Source organism: Sapajus apella, unplaced genomic scaffold (genome assembly GCF_009761245.1).
Source record: "Sapajus apella isolate SASKATOON/1434 unplaced genomic scaffold, GSC_monkey_1.0 scaffold76, whole genome shotgun sequence".
In the NCBI taxonomy this organism is placed as follows: Eukaryota; Metazoa; Chordata; class Mammalia; order Primates; family Cebidae; genus Sapajus; species Sapajus apella.
Window position 1 is genome coordinate 8,739,489 of NW_022437016.1, and position 16,717 is coordinate 8,756,205.

The 16,717-nt window shown below is 49.5% G+C and overlaps 1 protein-coding gene across 8 annotated transcripts in view; it reads right to left on the reverse strand.

Annotated features, from left to right (window-relative positions):
* DENND1A (DENN domain containing 1A) overlaps window positions 1–16,717 on the reverse strand; it is a 545,539-nt gene that overhangs the window by 87,788 nt on the left and 441,034 nt on the right. The window lies entirely within an intron of this gene.

A 16,717-nucleotide genomic window follows, 5' to 3' on the forward strand; every position in this document is an offset into this window, starting at 1 on the left:
CAACCCAGGAGGCGGGAGTTGGCGGTAAGCCGGAGCCGTCCCATTTCCCCTCCACCCGGGAAAAAATGATTAAATCCCCCTCAAAAAAAAAAAAAAAAAAAAAAAGTCCTTTTCCATATAGTGCAACTGCAATCCCAGCAGAGGAATCCAGAGTCTGAGTCTCTGGATGGGGATTTTGTACAGCCCAGGAGCTCCAAAGAAATGGAGAAGCAAGTGAATTTCCCTGAGTTCAGTTTCCTCAGCTATAAACTGGGGAAACTACCTACTTCATATTATGAGGTTTAAAGTGATACAATGTGTGTCAAGCTGCCCATACTGTGTAACACACAGCAGGTGCTCAGAGGAGATCAATGTCCTTTGCGGCTCTTTTGAGATGCCCTTTGCGAGCTGGGCATCACGCCTTGGATGCGGCCTTCTGTACCTGTCATTGCACAAATATGTGTGACTGAGGTGACTGTCCAGGTGGGGTGGGGTCCAAGAAAGGCCCCTGGAGAGATGGGGAGGTATAAAAACCAAGGGCAAGGAAGAAGCAGGTGCTCCCTAAACGGAAAACAGGTGGGGGGCCTGGTGGAGCAGCCGGCTAGGGGTTTGCAGAGAGGACCTGTCACTGGGGCTGGTGGGCACGTCATGGACAGGGTGAGTGAGGGAGTTGCTGGTTCCCCTCTTCCTCATTTGGGGGCATCTTCACTGAGAACCAGATATCTGAGATGTGGTGGGTGCCAGACCCTCAAAATACACACAAAAAATAGCTCCTCAGCACTCGGCACACCCACCTAGCCCTGAGCAGCACCTCGAGTGTACAGGGCAGGACTGCATCAGAGGGAAATGCACCCAGGAGGCTTCATTCACTCATAGCCTCTTGCCCCCCGAGGCAGCCACTGAGTCACTAAGTGCTTACCTGGCTTCCAGTGCCTGCAGAAGCAGGCAGAGTAAAGAGTCGGAGAGAAGACCCTCAAGGTGTGACCCTGCCCACCTCGCCCACTGAGGCTCCTCATTCCCCAAACATCCTGTGTTCCCATAACATGGAGCCAGCCACGGTTCTCCAGGTGGGTAAGTCTCCTGTCTTTGTAGGTGCTGGGCCCTCTGCAGGGAGGCCACCCCATCCCCTGCTTCCTCAGGCTGGGGAGTCCCTCTTGCCCTTCACCACTGGAGAATTAACCCAGGGCCAACTGCCCTGGGACACATCTTCCTCACTTGAGGCTGGGTCAGTGTCCCTCCTGTGGGCTCTGCAGTCCTATGCTCACCTCTGTTGTAGCATTTATTGCCATGCATTACATTGCCTGGCTGCCTGTCAGTTCTTCACTAGATGGTGACCTCCTCGGGGGCACAGGCTGTGTCTGACTCGCCTCTGCACCTCCAGCTTCTAGCCCTGTGCCTGGGTCAGAGCAGGCGCCCTGACGCTTGTTGCATGAATTATTCTACTGCGGATCAGGCAACAGGAACATTTCTGAAGAGGCACACAGGGTGGAGAGTCAGACAGACCGACTGAGGATGTGAGGAGGGGTGCAGGGAGGGAGAGAAAAGAGAGAATGTATGTGTGTGCTGGGAGGGGCAGGAGGGCGGAGGGAGGCAGGGAACACCGTCTAATTAGACCACATGTGCAGAGCAGCATCTGGCTCCAAGCGCAGCAGTTTACACCGCTCCTGGAGTTGTCGTGGAGACAACCACATGACCAGCCTGGAGCCGAGACTCAGGGGCAGCAATCCAGATGCACCCCTAACATATTCTGACAGAGAGCAGATGGGCAGCTATTTGCAGGGCCAAAAAATGCCAACTCTGCTCCTCTCCAGACCTGCGTGCCCTCACTGATCATTTTCATCTTGTAAAGTCATTCTTATCTGCCCTGGAACCACCGTTCCTCTTGTGTAGGAAGCAGTGTGAGGGCAGCTATTTTTGTAGTTCTCTGACCACCACAACTTCCGGCCTGTTTCCCTGGGTGAGGAGACGTCACCACCTATAATGAGGGGGTCCTCCAGGGCCAGGCTCCCCTGCTGGCTCCCCATCCCAGTCTCTTTCGTCACTAAAAGCACCTGAATCTCTCACTGTTTCGGCACCATCTGACAGATCCAGGCCTCGGAGCAACACCGCACCAGCACAGGGAGGACGTGGGCTTCAGTGACTGAGCTCCTCCTCTGCTGGTACCGGCCACGGGTTTGCACTCAGCCTCTCCAAGCTCAGTTTTCTACTCTGTAAAATGGGGTTTGTAACATTTACTTTCTTTCTTTTTTTGAGATGGAGTCTTGCTCTGTGGCCCAGGCTGGAGTGCAATGGTGCAATCTTGGCTGACTATAGCCTCTCCCTCCTGGGTCTAAGCGCTTCTCCTGCCTCAGCCTCCTGAGCAGCTGGGATTATAGGTGTGCACCACTATGCCCAGCCAATTTTTGTATTTTTAGTAGAGATAGGTTTTCACCATGTTGGTCAGGCTGGTCTTGAACTCCGGACATTAGGTGATCCATCCACCTTGGCCTCTCAAAGAGTTGGGATTACGGGTGTGAGCCACCGCGCCCGGCAGGTAACATTTACTTTCACAGCATTATTTTAAGGATCAAATAATTGCAGAAGAACCCTGACAATTAAAAAATTCTCTCTAAACATTAGCTGTTATTACCATGGTAGTTTTTGACTGGGATAAAGATTTTTAAGCAAAAAGTTTAAATTTTTAAGCAAAAGTTTTAAGCAAAAAAAGTTTTAAGCAAAAAGCTCATTCATATAGTGATGCTTTATTACTCACATGTATGGCAATGTTTCTCATTGATACCTCTGATAAGGTGGGAAAATGTGTTAAAGGATCAGGCTGGGGTTTGAACACTGGCTCTTAAGCTTAACAGCAGTGTGACGGTGAGCAAGTGACTTCAAACTCTCTAGGGCCTTGGTTTCCTCTGTAAAATGGGAATCATTGTTCTTAGCTCCTATGAGCTTATTCCAGGTGTGAGAAATAACTGGGGCGATGTATGTAAACTGCCTAGCATATACCTTCGCTCTGTTCCTTTAATGGCATTGAAAAGACTGAGGCTGAGGAAGAGGACAGTGAAATGCATGAGCTGAACTAGGCTAGGTCAGATTCTCACTTGCTCACTGCATGACCTTGGGGAGCCACTCATCTTTTCTGAGCCTCAGTTTCCTTTTCTGGAAAAGCAGGATAAAAATAGGACCTACTTTGTCACACTGCTGTGTAGGTTGTTTTTTTTTTTTTTTTTTTTTTGACAGTCTTGCTCTGTCGTCCAGGCTGAAGTACAGCGGCCTAATCTCAGCTCACTGCAGCCTCTGCCTCCTGGGTTCAAGTGATTCTCCTGCCTTGGCCTCCTGAGTAGCTGGAATTACAGGCACACACCAACATGCCTGGCTAATTTTGTATTTTTAGTAGAGACGGGGTTTTGCCACGCTGGCCAAGCTGGTCTCAAACTCTTGGCCTCAAGTGATCCACCCGCCCCAGCCTCATGCCTGTAATCCCCGCACTTTGGGGTTGTGGGGATTACAGCCATGAGCCACTGCACCTGGCCTGTTGTGTGGTTTAAAAGAAACAACGGACATAAACAAGTTATTAATAGCATCCGATAAATGGTTGTTATTATGATCCCCTCTCCCTTACTGAAGAAATCCTCAACCATTTCAGGGAAAATCATACCTTTTCTGTGGGTCTAGCCTTGGGTAGATGCCACACTGTGTCGAGGGAGAGGAGTTTCATTTTGGATGTTTGGGAAAAAAGCAAAGTGTGGACACCCACTGAAGTGCAGGCTGCTCCGGGTGCACGTTGGGACCCCAGCTGAGGCCCCCCTGGCCCACTGCCTGAGTGGTCCAGGTGCAGGCAGACTCATTTATAAAGCACCATGGGGGTTCCCGCTGCTGCACACTCGCCTGCCACCGCAGGTGTGGGGAAGGCCTGGCTAAAAATATTGCTAACGTGGGCTTCATGTGGCCCAGCAGAGACTAATGATTGTTTTAAGTAAATATTAATTATAAGCGTTGTCCAGATAGAATGCCAGAGTGGCATGCATACTCCTCCTTCTATATATGTAGGTGAGGTGATCATTTGAGGAGACAGCTTCTTACATGCCTCCTCTCGGGAGTTTAAATGTTTGGGTGGGCTGGGCATGGTGGCTCACGCCTGCAATCCCAGCACAAGGCCGAGGCAGGCAGATCACTTAAAGTCAGGAGTTCAAGACCAGCCTGGCCAATATGGTGAAACACTGTCTCTACTAAAGCTACCAAAATTAGCGGGCGTGGTGGTGCATTCCTGTAATAGGCCGAGGCAGGAGAATTGCTTGAACTCAGGAGGTGAAGGTTGCAGTGAGCTGAGATCGTATGACTGCACTCCAGTCTGGGTGACAGAGAGAGACTATATCTCAAAAAAAAAATTTTGGGGAGATTCCTGATTACAATATTTGGTAAGTGTCTTAATATTGAGATATAGGGATTTTCTTATATGATAGATGATCTTCTCCAGACCAAATAGCTTATAAAGGAGTCACGATGGTGTAGAGAAGCCAGGTTTGGTTCAAGGCCCAGCAGGCTGGGCGGGCTGATCTCAGGCAAGTGTTCACCCAAAAGCCTGGATGTGGGAGTCTCCAGGCTTCCACGGTGTTCCAGTTCTACCACTTCCTAACTGTCTTCCTGAGCATGTTCCTTCCCTTTGAGTTTCAGCTCCCTCACCTGTGTTTTGGAACCTAACATTTGTTGGTCATTTGATCAGTGGTTTCTATAGCCAGTAGCACATGGAGATTCCCCTAGGGAGGTTCTTTTAAATGCCCATTCCTGGGCCATGGGTGAGACCTTTACAAAGCTGCTCAGATGATTCTAATGCATTTGAAACCAGGGGTGGGAGGTGGTAGTGGTGGTCTAGTAGTACTAGGGTAACAGACACTTGTCTGCGCTTACCATGTGCCAGGTACCTTTCTAGTATTTTACATGTATTCACTCATTTAATTCTCATAACAACCCCATGAGTTAGATATTGTTGCTGTGTCCACTTTACAATAGGGAAACTGAGCCACAGAAATGTGACATAACTTCTCTAGATTCACATGGGCAAAATTTGAACCCAGGTGGTCGTGTTCGGTTCTGTGCCTGACCCAGATGGTAGCACAAGAGGGCGGTGGCTCTACTTCTCTTCCTCATCACTGCATCTCCAGGTAGAACCTTCCAGAGTAGGTGGTCAGTACGCCAATGAAACCGTTAGGCCCCTTGGCGCAGGTTCTAACTCACCGCACCCCAAGGAAGCTGGTCTCACTACTCTCCATTTTCAGATGAAGAAACTGAGGGCAGGGTATACCATTAGCAGCTGAAGGTCACTTCAATAGTGAGAGAAGGGACTGGAATTTGAGGCCAAGCCTGGCTTGCTCCTTTATCTCCTGATGCAACCTAATGGGACGTGAGAGCAAATTCCTGCTCCAAAAGATGGATGTAGATTAAATGTGCCTGGTACGGTGGCTCACACCGGTGATCCCAGTGCTTTGGGAGGCCAAGGTAGGATCGCTTGAGGCCAAGGTGGGGGAATTGCTTTAGGCCAGGAGTTTGAGACCAGCTTGGGCAACAGAGTGAGATCCCATCTCTACAAAAATTTTTTTTTTTAATTAGCTGGGTGTAGTGGCATGCCCCTGTAGTTCCAGCTATTTAGGAGGCTAAGGCAGGGGATCACTTGAGCCTGGGAGGTTGAGCTGCAGTGAGCTGTGATCATGCCACTGCACTCCACCACCCTGGGTGATAGAACATGGACACAGGGAGGAGAACAAAACACTCTGGGGCCTGTCGGGGGAGGAAGGGGGCTGAGGGATCGCATTAGGGAAAAGAGAAAATGGAAGCTGGGCTTAATACCTAGGTGATGGGTTGATAGGTGCAGCAAACCACCATGGCATGCATTTACCTATGTAACAAACACATCCTGTACATGTACCATGAAACTTCAAAAATAAAATAATACTTAAAAAAAAAAGATTAAATGAGCATGAGCACCTCCCCCTTCCCCTCCCCGCCCCCCTGCCCATTTTTAAATGAAATTGCTTTCCTAATCCTGCTTGGGGACTGCCTTAGTTTCTCCCAAGGTTGTTAACTTCAAAAGCAAGGGTGCTCAAGGGTATTTGTTGACAGAATGTGAACACATGAATTGAGATGATGGCTCCACATGGTTCTTGGAAAGCTGCAAGTTCTCAGAGGGGTCTGTTCACCCCTGGACTCTACACTGGAACACGTGGAAAATACCAGTCGCAAGGCCAAGGCACTTGATGGTCAGGGCCCCAGATTCTGAGTTTCTGGAACCTGGATTTATGATCTCCTAGTCTCTGTGTTCCTTCTGTGATAGGCAATGCCGAGAGAAGAGAGTTGGAACTGCACCTGGCCAAGTAGGACCTGACAAGGAGTAAACCCAGATAACCAAACTCCACCGTGCTCTGCAGAAATCCACTGTAAGAATCCCAGCCTCTCTTGTTCCAGTCACATAATATTAAGTCTTCAAAAGACTTTTGGAGGCTGTTAGGGGGAATGAGCTTCCAGGGGATGGAGCCGAAGTCTGTGCCTGGGGGGACCATGGTAGCTGTCATTCCCAGCCATTTCCCTGCCCGAGGCTAGCCTATGAAATGAGCAGTCTGGTTCCTGGGAAATGGTGGCTCTTCCCAACACTGGCTAGCAAGTGTTTGCTTTGGGAAGATTGAATTGCCATGACTTTCCCTCTCTCCTTTCCAATAATTGTAACAGCAGTGAACATTTACTGAGTGCTTACTACTCATGTTCAAACAGTATTTACTCTAGTTATTGACAGACATGCAGAGTGGTTTAGGGGAAAGTGTACTGATATCCATGATTTACTCAGCAATGCATCAAATATGAAGTACATTGATAGATGCATAGATGGACAGATATGGGATAAAGCAAGTCTAGTAAAATGTTAATGGTACAACCTAGATGGTAGCTATGCAGGTATTCACCATAAAATTCTTTCCACTTTTCTGTATGTGTGTAAATTTTTATAACAAAGTGTTGAGGAAAGACCCACAAGGGGACACGAAGAACCAGAACCTCAAGGGGTGCAAGCCGTAGCCGGCTGTGTTATTCTACAACTGCCACCAGACGAGACATAGTGTTAATCCAGTTTACTGCTGATGCAGTGACAGGGAGGTATTAAAAGTGAGTGATAAATGAAAACCAAACTATTTATTGCACACCTACTACAGGCTAGGCACTGTTTAAGTACCAGAATAGTAATGAATAAACCAGCCAGAGTCCCTCCCCTCAGAGAGGGTGGGGAGGTCACATAAACAAGCAAATAAATATGTGACAGGCATGGTAAGGCATCTACCATCTTTTCACAGATCTGGAAATAATGCTCTGAAAAGCCAAGCAACTTGCCCAAGTCCACATGACAAGCAGTTGGGGCCAGGTTCACATAAGACCTGTCTGAGTCTAAAGGCTGAGTTCTTTCCTCTGTCACCTGGCATCTTTCAAAAGGTCACCAACATGATCACCTCTCATTTGCTCTTGATGAGAGGAGCTACAAGGAAAAGTGACATCCCAGGATCACTCCTGAGCTCCATTATAGCCATGCTTTTCAGCCCTGCTTCTCAGCAGACTGAGACTGAGAACACTGGCAAATGCACGGCTGCTGTTGAAATTCTTTTCACTTGGGAAACCTTTCGGCTTTTCAGGTGGCTTCCCAATCACTACAGCATTTAACCTGCACACAGCCCTGAAAGATGGCCTGGAATCCCTGTAGTTTTCAGCCCATTTGACCTGTGATACCTGAAGTCACAGGCTGTTTGCCCAGCCCTCTGCTCACCTCTGTCCCAGGGCTAGTGAAACATGTAAGGACTGGTTAGTTGAATGAAAAGAAAAGAGAAGCGGCCCTAAGAGAGCACCTGGATGCCAGAGTTTTGACTAGATAGTATCATGCCTTTCGCCGTCTGCCCACTTGGCCTGTCTGCCCCTGCAGGACCCCAAATGCTTTTTGCCAAAACCTCTCTACAAGGATCGAACAAATCTCCCTCTTGCTCAGGCGGTATTATACATTGGGAGCCTCTTGCTTCCTTTAGACGCTAACTGCAGGGTGATTTGTGGTTCTGGCCAGGGGACTGTCATAAGACCATTCCAAGAAACTCAGAAAAGAGCTTTCATTTAGTCATGATGAATGGGGAAGGCAAATGTCAGCTGAATTCATTTTAACTAGCAACATACTCCCTCGTGTCAGGGCAGACCTCCCACGCCCAAGTAGGAGCTCATGGTCTGAAGTACTCATGAACAAGGTTGTTTCGGGAGAGATACAAAATAACAGACCCTCTGCCCAGGGGCTAGTTTACCTTCTAAATGTTCTTATCCCCTGAGCCCTCCATCTGACACTGTGAGGGTTCCCAGGCCTCCCCGAATTCTGCCTGGACAGCGGCAACTGCCTCCTCCCAGGGCCCCTGCTTCCAGACTCTCTCCATCCAACCCTGCATCTTATCACTCCCGAGAGACCTCCCCAAGGCACCACTCTGGACATGTGATCACCCCACCCCTGCGGAAGCCCTGCACTGCCCTTGTGAAAGGCTCCAAGGCTCTTGTTTGCTTGGCATGCCAGCTCCCCAAGGCCCCTCCAGCCACCCCTCTTGACCCTAGCCCTGCAAACTAGAAGTCTCAATCATTGCCAAGGGCCTGGAGCCTCCTATATGCTGTGCTTTCAAAGTTCCCTGCTTTTGCTCACGGTGTTCCCTCTGCCTAGAATAGAATGCCTCTTCCTCCATTCTTTGTTAGGCTTAACATCTCCTTATCCTACAAGCCATGCTCAGGTGCCATGACTCCAGGAAGCTGTCCCTGCCCACACAGCCATCCCTTTGGGGTCTTCCTCTGGGCTCCCATAGCACTCTAAGCTTACCTCTATCCTATTACATACAAGTCACCTGCTTATCCACCAGCCGCCCCCCCCAACTTGAGGATACGAATTCTCCACAGACAGGGAGGGAACTGTCTTAATGGTCTATAGTGACCTCACCAAGCATACAGTCTGGCACACAATGGTGCACTGAACACAGGTGTGCCGAATGAATGAATACGCTACACTGTTGTATGGGAGTGAGTCCCATGAAATGAAGCTGCTTTCCGAAAAGTAAAAGAATCCCAAGATAGTTCGAAACAGACATACACTGTCCCAGAATTCTTCCCGAAGCAGACGGCGTCACAGCAAGGCTGCAATTATAGACATGCGCACACATTGTTTAAAAAAATTCATAGAATGCACTTCACACTGACTTTTTTTTCTTATTGGAAACCTGTTTACAATCTTGTCCACTGTCAGACTTAAATGTCACTTTTCAGAAAGCTGGCTGCTGCCAGCAGAAATTTATTTTCAACTTGAATCACAGCATGTTCATGCAGAGAAGCGCCTCTTTTGAATCTCCAAATTGGAGGGAATTCAGGGAAGAGAAAGTGAGGTGATTAGAATCTGCAGAGGCCGGCTCAGGAAGAAAAATTATGAGGCTAAAATTTGCATGTGTGAGCTAAACAACAGCTATTAGTTGGTGGAGGTGGCAATGGTGGGGATGGTAACTACCTAGAAACCTACCAGGACGGTGAGGCTGCATAGCAACATGTGGAAGCAAGGAAAGGGGAGCAGGAGGAAGAAACGGTGAGGGAAGCCAGGCACCAGGAAGGACACGTGCATTTATAGCCTGCCCTCCTGCACCAGGCACTGCAGAAGATGCCATCCCTTGCTCAGCCTTTGCCCAGCAGCTATCATTATTCCCATTTTAAAAGTGAAGAAACTGAGGTTCTGAGAGATTAAGAAACCCAAATAAGGAGTGGTGGGGTCAGGTCCTACCAGCCACCAGACATCAGCTATTCACTAAGTAGAGGTCTGCAGCAGGCATCATTGCCCCTGCTATTTAAAGGTGGGGTGATCAGGGAAGACTCCCTGGAAGGGGAACACTTGAACTGAATTTGATCCTTCTTTGACTCCCTGGAAGGGGAACACCTGAACTGAGTTTGATGCTTCTTTGTGCCTATTCAGAAAGCGCTGTCAGCTTTTAGAAAAGTTGCAATTCAATATGGACATTGTTTTTTTTTTTTGAGACAGAGTCTTGCTCTGTCACCCAGGCTGGAGTGCAGTGGTGTGATCTCGGCTCACTGCAACCTCTCTGCCTTCCAGGTTCAGGCGATTCTTGTGCATCAGCTACCCGAGTAGCTGGGATTACAGGCATGCACCACCATGTATGGCTAATTTTTTTGGTATTTTTAGTAGAGATGGGGTTTGGCCATGTTGGTCAGGCTGGTCTCTAACTCCTGGTCTCAAGTGAGGTACCCGCCTCGGCCTCTCAAAGTGTTGGGATTACAGGCATGAGCCATTGCACCTGGTCTTTTCTCTTTTTCAGACAAACTCTCACTCTGTCACCTAGGCTGGAGTGCAGTGGTGTGATCCTGGCTCACTGCAACCTCCAACTTCCCGATTCAAGTGATTCTTGTGCCTCAGCCTCCCAAGTAGCTGGGATTATAGGCGTGCACCACCATGAATGGCTAATTTTTGTATTTTTAGTGGATGGGATTTTGTGATGTTAGCCAGCCTGGTCTTGAACTCCTGGCCTCAAGTGATCTGCCTGCCTCCCAATGTGTTAGGATTACAGGTGTGAGCCACTGCACTTGGCCGATTATTTTTTAACACAAACACACACATGGTCAAATCAGACACCTTTTGCCTATCATTCCCTTGGCCTGGTAAACATGGACTCAGGACCCAACTCAAAGGACTCTGCCTATGGGAAGCCTTTCCCAAATTTGTGACGAAGGGTGGTTGTCCTTGCCTTTCATTCACTGACTCAGTGAGTAGTTGTTGAGAGCCCACTGGGTCTCAGTCTCTGGAGCTATCACAGTCAGCTACCTGAGGATGGTCAAGCAGCCCCATAAAGGAACAATTACCTCCTGGGACAATGGCCTTGAAGCAGAGGTTCCCGAGGTGCAGAGAACAAAGAACAAGGGGCAAGAAGAGACCTGGAGGCAGCAGAAAACATTCCTGGGAAAGTAATAAGTGTGCTCAGAGGGAAAGGAGAGTAGAAGCCCCAGGCCTCTGTGAATGGAGGAGTGCCAGAGGAACAGAGAGAGGCTGGAACAGGGACAGTGGAGGGGGAGGAACATGCACCAAGCCTGGGCATGGATCATGTAGGTCTTTTCAGGACATGTTGTCCTAAAGCAACAGGGAACCCTAAAACTTGGGTGGCTGGGGGAAAGGAGTGTAGGTATTTGCACTTCAAAAGGATCATTCTGATCTCAGTGCGGCCAGGGGTCTGCCAAGGAAGCACAGTGAAGCACTGTGCCCACTGAGGCAGATGCTGGGCAGGAATGGAAAGGGAGGAATTCAAGAGAGACTTCAGGAGACAAGAGTGGACTCAGATGCAAGAGTTGATGGATCTGGCCGACTGACCATCTCCCTCCACTATACTAAGTGCCTTGGAGCAGCAGGCAGGAGTAAGTAGGATTTGCCAGGGTCTCCTCCCTCCTAAGAGTCCAGCAGAGGCCCCAGGTAGGGACTATGTTTTGGGTACCTTGGAATCACAACCCCAAGAGCAGGGCCTGGTACGCAGATGGTGCTCCAGAGATGCTGGGGGGCTGTGCCATGGCTGCCACTCCACTCTTCCCCTGGCTGCTAGATAACCCCAGCCATGGTAGCCTCCAAGAACTCAGGAAACAAATTCCAAACAGAGCAAAGCCTGGGTCTTTCAGGCCAGCCTGTGTGTGCAGACAGTCTCTATCCAGAACACACAGGCTTCCCAGGCCTAGGCACTCGCTGAGTTCCCCAGCTCTGGGCTGACAAGACGCATGCATACACCGTGTCTGGCCCCTGTTCTGGGCTCCATTTGTGGTGACGGATGTCTTGTGCTGGATGGTTTCTGAGGGACAGTGTGTCCTGGGGCAGCTCCGGCTCTGCAGTGGGACAGGCTGGGCCGAGACTCCTGGCTCTGTCGCTCATTATCCATGTGACTGTGGAAAAGTCTTTAGCTCCCTAAGTTGTAGTTCATTTGTAAAATGGGGATAATTCCATCTACCTCCCAGAGCTGCTCTGAGGCACAGACAGAGTTTACATAAATACCTGCCCCAGGGCCAGATGTGTAAGACAGACTCAGTTGTGGGTAGTTGTTCTGTCTTTGTTTGAAACACAGCTTTAAAAAAAAAAATCATTTTTAGTCTCCTAGGACTTGTAGCAAATAGATTAGTGTCTTTTGGTCATCGGTGCCATGCTGTACATGCTATTAAATATTACATAAGTTCATTAAAAAATCTGTCTAAATCTGGTCAGAGGGACTTGGTTGTGTCTGAGCTGCACTGGTGTTTTGGAAGCCTTTGTTCCTATTCTGAAAGTTTCTTATTCAGAATCCTAGCGGCCCAGGCTGGGAAACCCTTGTCTTTCTGTTCCAAGCCATTTAGTATACTATCTTCTATCCAGCAGGACACAAGGTGAAAGAGACAGAGCTGGGTTTTTGCAGACACAAAGATCTGGGTTTAATCGCACCTCTACCACTGAGCAACTAGATAGCCTAGCGCGGACCTCTCAAGTGGCGCAAAGGGCTCTGGTGAGGACTCTGCCCTTGAATCTCAGTATTCAGAGAATAAGCCGCCCAGAGATTCTTCCAGACAGCCCTCTGGTACTGACTCTCCCTAGCCTTATATCCTTCAGTGGTTATCCAACTTTTAGCATGGCTGTCCCTCCATTCATCAATATGAACTGATGACCTGCTAGGTACTGGGTGCTATGCTAGGTACTGGGGAGGGTGTAGCAGACAGGAAGTCCAAGGTCTTTCCCCTGCATTTAGGGTCCTGCTCTGGCCCCTGCCTGCCCTTCCTGTCTTGTTGCTCCTTGCTCCGCACCCCATAGTGCACCTTCCAGCCACATTGTGGGTCTGTGAATGCACAGGGCACGCTCTCCCCTGAGCCTCTGCTCCCGTTCCTTCTGCCTGGACGGTTGTTGCTCATATAGTCCTGTTTCCTCCTAAACTCACCGCATCCTGCAGTGATTTCACTATGGCCCTCAGTGCAGTCTGGCATGCAAGGGAGGTTCTGGCAAGAGTGGGGTACACACTGGCCATGGAGGCCAGCAGACCTGACCCCTCTCCGCTCACACCCTCCCTAACTGTGGCACCTGGGGCAAGTGACATCCTCCCTCTGCGCCCCTCTCCTCTTCTGTACCATGGAGGTAGTAACATTGTCTCAAAGCTTTATTTTGAGAGCTATAGGAGACCTGATGCAGAAAGTGGTGAGTGCTAGCCACTGTCATTGTCTACGTAGTTTCTAGCCTGTGCACTCCCTCAGGGTAGACGCTGCACTTCTGCTTTCTCAGGATCCCCAGTGTTGGGGGACAGAGCATGGCGTGCATGTGTGAAATGAGCATGTGTGATGTCTTAGGGAAACATGTCTCTTGAAATCAGAAGCTTTGGCGTTGAAAGAGTTAAAATCTGCTCGTGATTATAAACAAGCTCCATTTCAGCTCAGCACTATCACTAGGTGTGAGTCACAAGGCTTAGCAGGTGTGGGCAATAATTAAAGGCTTCAGCAATCTACCTGGGCAAGGTATTTTTGCCTCTTATTCCAAAGAGGAAACTCTCTCTATGGAGAGCAGAGGAGCTCATTAATGAGAGTAATTAGGTGTAAAGGGGGTAGGGGCTGGCATCAGCTGCAGCTTGGAGGAGCTAATCATTAAGCTCTGTAATCTCCTCTGCTGAACAAGAGCAGATCAGGTTCGGGGCTGTGAGCAGGGCTCCCCCACCTGAGTACCTGACCATGGCTTTGGAGAGGCTGAAAGACCTTACTTCTCCCTCTGCCAGCCTCCGCCAGGAGACACCCAGTGCGTGTATGCGTGCGCGCGTGCGCGCACACACACACAGCCACACACAGCGTGGGGTCAGCTGCCGGAGAAAGAAGCCAGAGCATCGGAGAAGATGCTTTGCTCTTAGTGTGCACTCACCTTTGAAGAGTATGTGCTGGTTTTACAACAAGGTTTCCTGGGTATAAGGAATGGATCAAAGACTCTGTTTTTGGCCTCCACATGTGGAGGATAAAACTCTCATGCCTAGACTTCTGGATTTTTCTAGCCATTGCTAACATTTAGCTAGCGCTGCAGCAGATTACATTTTCTGAATCCATCTCCTCCCTGGCCTGTGGGCTCTGTGACCTGGGAACAAGGGGGCTGATTCCCCTGATCCCCTGGTGGGATGCATGGGGGCAGGTGGCTCATGTTCTCAGTTCTGTGGCTTTGGCCAAGTCACAACCTCTCTGAGCCCTAACTTCCTTCTCTGTAAAAGAAGCTCAATTGCAATTATCATGTTTAAAATTTCAGTAAAAGTGAGGAGAGCCGGAATATCAGGGAAGTGGGCAATTCCAATGAAGGCCCCACCCTGAACTTCAGCTAGTAGAGCGCAACGTGTCCCAAGTCAAGGCTACAGGACCAGAGGCTCATCCCTGGAACACTGTGCTCTCAGACGCCAGCGCTGTGGGGTGTCTCTGCCCCGTTCTCAGACAGCGTCACCTTGGCTCTGGGTTCTGCCGGCAGTCCCAAAGCCACTAGCCCAGCCCTGGAATCTTTCTGCCTCAGCTTCACACACCCCAAGACTTCTGGAAGGCCAGGAAGGAGGCAGCTGGCTCCTGCCTCCCCAATAAGTCCCACTCCATAAAGCACCCCTTCCATCTTCTAACCTGCAGCCATGGTCAACAGGAGCCCCTTGGAAAGTCGGCACCAACTAAACTGCACGTGTCCAGCCAGCAAACCTTGAGGATGAGTGTGCAGGCGTCGTCCTCCTTGTCCTTAGAGCTCAGTGCCGGTGCAAGCACCTCGGTGAAGCCATCCCCGATACCCGACTCCTCACCCCACCCCACATGTTAGCTTCCGTACCTTCCATGGTCCCTCAACCTTCTGGGCACCTTCCATCCTACTACTGACCACAAATTTGCCTCTTCCACTCCTCTGGGAATAGGTAATAAAACTCTCTTTTCCCTTTGGGGCTAATACCGCCAACCCCCTGCCCAGCCAGAGAGGTGAGCATATGACCCTGGGAGCTAACTGGAGGACTCCATCCTCTGGCCACAGCAATGGGTTCAGGGTACCCCAGAAGTGACGGACCCTGGCTTGAGCAGTCTCACCTGAGAGTTGCTGCACAGACACTGGAGGTGAGAGGGACTCACTTCAAGCTAGAAGGGCCACAGAAGCCCTATGTGTCTATAGCAAAGCAAGGGAGTGTTTGAAAACAAAACCAGTAGGTAACGAAAAGCAAAGCCAACAGGTCTGAGAGACTAGACAACATCAGCTGAGCTCCTGGATCCAGCCATGCTGGTAGCAAGACAAGCCCTGCACGTCTCAGTTCTGTAAGCCAAGAAATTCTCCCTCTTACCGTTTCTGCTCAAGTTAGTTTAAGTTGGGCTTCTACCATCTACAATCGAGAAAAGACAAGCCAGCGTTTAACCGAGTCTAGGGCCCAGTCAGCCAGCAGGTTTCTTTATTTGCCCCCTCCCCACCAATATTATTGCTGGTAACTAGAGCAGGGTCTTTATAATCATTTTCTCTCTTATGTCTTTCAGTTACAAGCCAAGGTCACAGTTCGTGGTTTTCTCCCTAAACCATGAGCAAAGATATGGCAGGACCTGAGGCTATTCTCAGACCCACACGCATGGCCCCAAATGGCTCTCCCGCGTGTCTCCTGTGGACGCTTTCTTGTCCAACATGCTCCTTATAAAGACCCCTGTTTCTCAAAGGTCCTTCTTGAGATCTCTTTGAATCTTTTCTACCATTTTCCTAGTCTGGACAACAGAGACCACAGAAATATAAACATACACAATGTCCTGCAAAATCATTAGTTAAAAAGAAGGGGGCTGGGGAAACAAAAGACTTGCTCCCATTAAACATAATTGCCAAGCACTCTGAAAGGGGACTGCTGATATTTCTGGAGCCCTTATGTTTGATGTACTACTCCCATTTTACGGATGAAGAAAGTGAGGGTCAGAGATTAATTTGCTTTCCAACACAGAGCTTGGTAAATGCCTCCTCCTCTTCCTTCAAGGCCCCGCAAGTGTTGTCTCCTGTGTGAGCTGAAGCCTCCTTCCTGGAAACACTGGCAGAGCACCCACAGACATCTGGCCAGCAGTTTCCATAGGGTGTCCTCCTGCTGGCTATGGGGCAGCCTCTGCCAGTAGACGGGATCTCAGGGCAGACACCATTACTCTTTCACCTCCAGATCCCATCCGCCAGCACAAGGCTTGGCCCGGGCAGGGCTGCAATGAATGCTTGCTGGAGTAAGCACATGGACAATGGAGTCATGATTTGAACCCTGCTTGTTCAATTGTGAGATGGTACGTCCCCCTCCCCCAGACGCCTCTGAGCCTCCCTCTTGTTCTCCCTGGAGGGAGTCAGGCTGGGTAGCAGAAGTGGTTACAAGACCAGAGGGAGCATGGACAATGGTAATAAATATGTAAAATCCAGAATTCATTATATCCAGCTAATTCTAAATGCAAAAGACACGACATCCTCTGAGACAGATCCCAATGAAGGAGTCTGATTTGTAACTGACAATTTGAAAAGTAGACCAGAATTGTTTGGTCCGAATCATGAAATCATTCTCTTCTTGGTGGGCAAGATTAGTCAATATACATCCTGTACTAATTTGGGGCTCAAGTACTCATCCCCCAGACTGCCTTAGTTTTAGTTCTGTAAGAGACCCACTGTGAGGTCCGTAGGGGGCCTCCCCGCTTCACGGCCCCGGACTAGAGACCCTCTGGACATGAATCT